We start from the raw sequence: 5756 nt of genomic DNA, 5'->3' as shown, positions 1-5756 counted from the left end.
GATGGGTGGTCACTGGATTATCGAGATGATCCTAGTCCAGGCGCTTTGCGAAAAATGATCATTTTGCAACTTTCACGGCAGGTGAATAGTCTGAGAGATTTTTAAGGTAATGTCGATAGTTGGGGCATTGGGGCATGTAAAGACACCCTAAATTTTGTTTCGTGAAAGAGAGGACATTGGCAGATCAAGATCTTCAGATGATGTGGTGCTGCAAATTTTTCCGGGTTTTCCTGCAGCTGAAAAAGCAAATGCGCCACTGGAATCAATGAAGTCACCCCGGAGCAACGATTAATTTTTGTTGTTTCACAACTTCATGATTTGTATTACTTTCTTCTATGGCATTAAGTCAGCTATCAGAATCTTGAGCTCAAGTGATACGTTGGCCAAATACGATGAATCCACACTTTCAGTTCTCCGATCAAAACACTCTCGATCAGATTCCTCCACACATTCTCTGGATTCGAAAGTACTACACGATTTTTCAAAGTTTCCGGTGTTCCAATTTCCAGAACACCAATTATCGGAGGCAATTAAATCTTTTCGTTCTGGTTCTGCTGGTGGTATGGATTCTTTCCGCCCTTGTCATTTGCAAGACCTCATTAGTCACAGCTCTGGAAATTCAGGACATAAACTTCTTTCTTCCTATACTTTTTGGCGCTTCACTGTGTGCTCTTCGGTAAAACGATGGAGGAGTAAGACCGATTGCCGTCGGAACCTTTTATCGTCGATTGGTAGCTAAAACATCCACTGCAGGTGGATGTGAAACTGTTGCTCATGCTGCTCGTAGATATATTAATCTTCATCCAAATCCCGATTCAAAAATTTTCCTGAAAATAGACTTCAAAAATAGAAACATCATGCTTCGTAAGGTTGAAGATTCGTTTCCAGAATTATATCCCTTCTTAAGTCAGTGTTATAAATCAGCTTCCTATTTGAGTTTTTGTGAACATCTTATTCTGTCTGAGAGAGGTGTTCAACAAGGTGATCCCTTAGGACCTGCCCTTTTTTGTTTGACCATCAACGAACTTACTAGGAGCTTATCATCCGAATTTAATTGTTGGTATTTGGACGATGGCTCAATCGCTGGCGATGAAAACAGTGTTTCAGAGGATTTAGAAAAAATCATTGATTATTCAAAACATCTTGGACTTGAACTAAATTTTGAAAAATGTGAGTTGATTACTCTTCCAACTTCTAATAATATTTCCGAATCCATTTTGAAATTGGCTCCTGGCATAAGAATTTTGGAAAAGTCTAAATGGAGTCTTCTGGGTGCTCCTCTCTCTAAAGATTCACTTTCAGAACATCTTCGAGGAAAACGGGAATCACCCAAATTGCTGACCACCAGATTGAATGAACTTCCAAAACACGTTGCATTTTTTCTTTTTTGAAAAATTGTTTGGCGATTCTAAAACTCATGTATGCCCTCAGATGTTCCCCCACTTGGTCCAGTCAGTTAGAGCTTGACGAATTTGATAATTTACTCCGCAACATGACGGAATATGTTACGAACAATCAATTCAATAATGATTCATGGCTCCAAACAACGCTTTCTGTAAACCTTGGCGGACTAGGGCTACATTCGGCTTCTTCCGTAGCTTTACCAGCTTTTCTGTCATCAGTCAATAGTGTTTCCGATCTTATCGATTCCATCCTTTCTTCCATATTTATCAATATCAAAGACGTTTTTTATGCTGAAGGTGAATCACTTTGGCATGCCGCAACTAATATTGCTCCTCCTACAGATAAAAAGAAAATACAAAGTGCATGGGACCGACCTCTTCTGAACATTATAAATGATAAACTTCTGAAATCTACAAGTGTATACGATAAGGCTCGTCTGAAAGCAGCAATGATCAAGGAATCGGGTGCTTGGCTGAATGCTTTACCTGTTACATCTCTTGGAACACTATTAGACGATGAATCTTTCAGAATAGCAGTAGGACTTAAGATGGGTTCATCTATTTGTGTGTCTCATACTTGTGTTTGCGGTAGTATAGTCGATGAGAAAGGTACACATGGTTTGAGTTGCAGGAGAAGTGCAGGGCGTACATCTCGACATCACCAAGTGAACGACATATTGAAACGAGCTATGTTGTCAGCGAATGTTCCTGCAATTCTGGACCGCTTAGGTACCAGTCGAGATGATGGTAAACGACCAGATGATATGTCTCTCATACCATGGAAATATGGTAAACCTGTGGTATGGGACTCCACTGGCGTTGATACGGTCGCGGTTTCCCATCTAGCCAAAAGTTCGAAGTCTGCTGGAACTGCAACATTGTCTGGCAAGAAATTGAAAAGAAAAAATACCAAAATCTTGGTAACAACTATCTGTTCCATCCAGTAGCGGTTGAAAATGTTGGTGTTTATGGCCCGGAGTCTCTGTTATTCGTTCATGAACTCGGAAGGAGAGTAGGCCAAGCAACGAAAGACGATAGAAAGAATTACTATTGCTATTCGACGTAGCAATGCTGCTTCAGTCCTTGGAACTATTCCTCCTTCACATAATTTTGATATCATGCATTGCCCTAATTTCAGTACGGAACTGAAATCTCTTCAAAACAAGCCGAGATATGTGGATATTCATCAGTCTCCTATCAAGGTTAATTCACAAGTGATTGATCCACCTTCTTCTTTTTCAGTGCGGTCAGTGGACTCAGGTCATTCTTGCCCGCCAAATATGAGTTGCAGTCCTCGTGGTTGTGGTTCCCTTTCAGTGGGGGAGCTTCATGAAGCAAGAGCCGAATCGATCCCTCTATGAAACCCTTCTTCACTTGGAAGGATCGATCGCAGCTTGAGAAATGGTTTTTATGTTCTTCCTTACGAATCAGTAGAGATTTGTCCTGAAAATCCAGGGACGAAAATTGGATCGGATAATTTAGGAAACACTTCCTATATGAATAGCATCTGACTCTGTCTGTATTATTTGTATTTTGTAGGGTTTATTAAACACAAACCTGGATTCAATTGCATCACTGGTTGCCTGCAGCAAAAGTTGCGCAGTAAGCGCCATAGACTCAGCCTCATTTAACCCATTCCTACTTCGAGGTTTACACCAGCCGTGCGCAATCGTAACATGGCCATTAACGCAACCTCATTAACGTACAGGTCCAGAGGGGTCAGACCCGTATTAATTCCATTACCGGGGTTGGTGTTGTGATTCTGTGAATTCAACACCTCTAGGAAAATAAGAAAACGTGTACAGTGTGACCAAAAAAGTCCGCATCAGATAGGAATTATTTTTATTAATGGCGTTATCCGAAATTTGACTCTGGCATCAGTTTTCGCTACAATTGAGATTGTTTCGAAAAATAAAAGAGTTGGGTTATTACTTGAGTTATTGAAAAAAGTTGCGGAGAAAAATGTTTCTACATTGAATTTTCAGCTCATATGAAAAATGTCAACTACATAAAATGGTTTTAAATTTTTAATATTTTTTTGTAAATACCACCACTTATTTTATATAAGACTAAACTGAACTCGAAACAGCGGTTAGCATTATATGTTATTGAACGAAAATAATTTTTTGTGGAGGGAAATCAGTTTTTCATCGACTTTTTTTGGGTATTTTCTCCTTCGATAATCAGAAAAATATGAAAATTAAAATACAGAACTTCATACAGGTGTAGAAAGGGCAAAATTTTCAGTTTATCCCGAAAAGTTACTGCGTAAAAGGTCGTTAAAGAATAAATGTTGGTGTTGTGTAAGTTTTTATTTGTGAAATTATAAAACAACGATAAAAATAAATTGTGAAATATAATTTCGACCCTAATTCTGAAGAGAGTTTTAAGTTGAACTGTCAAATAGAAAAATTAGGAATCAACAGTTTTTGGCTGTATATCTGTGGATATTCGAATAAAAAAATGAATATTCTACTCAGATTCACCGACACTTTTCAGGGGTTGTTCTACACAATGGAACACAGCTTCAGTAGTAAATTAGCGTATAACAATCCTGAATCAAAAATTTCTAAATTCGATCAAAATTTCCAGCTGACATTGATTTTCCAAGTTTGAAGCAGTCAAAACGAGCCTTTTTTTTCAGATTAGGATGTCAAAATATTTGAAACTACATTTTCAGTTCATATGAGTACTTCCTCGTTCAAAAATATTGAAGGTTGTACCTTTATTTTTACTCTTAACTTACATTTGGTAGAACTGCATAGAAAGCATAGAAAAAAATGTGAATATACCTATTTTTGTGGTCATATTTAATTTCAATAATGTTTATCAGAGCTTTCAAGGACATTTTGTTTGCAGTAATTTTTTTCTCAATGAAGGTGATGATTTTTGAATTTGTATTTTCTCAATAAGTCTATGAATATGAACTCTTACGACTCAGATGCAATCTAAATTTCAATAAAAGATGATTTTGTTGACTATACCAATCGTAATACTCACCAAGCATCGTCTATTTTCAATTCTGTGATTATATAATATTTAAAGCTTTCTCTCTAAAAACATGACATTTCTTGGATATTTTCCTCTATGGTTCACCTCTGGGTTTACTGAATTTTAATGATAATAATTTCTATCACAACTATCGCAGTCACTTTTTTGAAAACATAAACTAGGAGCAGAAAAAACGATCTGTGAAAATATTCCGCACTTTACATAAATTACTATAAAATAGTGAAAGAATACCGCATTTGTTTCACCATCTAACGGATGTTTTCTCTTGTTACAAATTAGAGACTGAATGAAACAATATTATTTGAAATGTAACAGTACAGGTAGTAACTTATAGGTCACTTTACCTCATAAATTCCTCTGGAATAATATATTTCTCTGAATTTTATATTAGCATAATTAAAGACCAGCAGGTCAAAATCAAAATTATTTATAGAAAGTTCAATATCTGTGATAAAATTTTGGTAGTTTCTAACAATATGTTCCAGTTTCAATGTATAGCTGAACAAGAAAATATACCTACGTCAAACCTTTTAGTAAAAATTCTAGCTAGAATTTCCAAAAGTTTGTTCTTCTGAATGATCAGTGTATACTAATTTGATAAAATTCTGTGACTGTAGGTGAAGGAACATCATCTTGAAATTCAGAAAAACTTTGCTTGAAAGGAATATTTTGAAAATTGTGACACTCATGTTATTTAACGAAGTTTGGTGGAAGTAAAAATAAAAGTATAGCAAGCGCCAAACGTGATGGCGAGCGATCCCGCAGGTATAGACTCTCCCAAGCAAATTCATATTGGATTATGATAAGCCCCTTGCCGGCCAGTGTCGTGCCTATAATTGGTTGATTAGGGTACCAAATGGAACATGACTTCTCTGTAAATTTATTTCATATTTCATTCAGTATTGTAGGTAGTAGTTCAGTTCATCAAAATTCATATAATGACCCACTTCTGATGAATGAGTTTTTATTAGGCGATGACACTTTTTCAGAAACAACAGAAATTATTCAGACAATACCAAACGCCAACAGCATTGGAGGACAAGTAATGACACGCGTCTGTACAGAGTTTTGCAACGTATATACTATAACAATTTTCAATTAAAGGTGATTCATTAGCAACGTCGCATTTGAAGTGACCAACGGATAATCCTCTTACCAACTCTGCAGAGGCTTACCAAAATAATATTTTTATTTATTTGAACCCATAGGTAATTACGTAAAAATTGTTATAGTAGGTGGTGCTACCTGGTGTCAATGGAAAAACTGATTACATTTTCTTATTATGCCTAATACAGTACTTCAAAAAAACAAAAATTTACAAAATGATTATTATGTTTATTT

The sequence above is a fragment of the Leptinotarsa decemlineata genome, unplaced genomic scaffold (genome assembly GCF_025532065.1).
Source record: "Leptinotarsa decemlineata unplaced genomic scaffold, Ldec_3_MD MMD2_P_RNA_scaffold_12, whole genome shotgun sequence".
Classification (NCBI taxonomy): domain Eukaryota; kingdom Metazoa; phylum Arthropoda; class Insecta; order Coleoptera; family Chrysomelidae; genus Leptinotarsa; species Leptinotarsa decemlineata.
The sequence above is the reverse complement of the archived record's forward strand: the minus strand, read 5'-3'. Positions refer to the sequence as shown.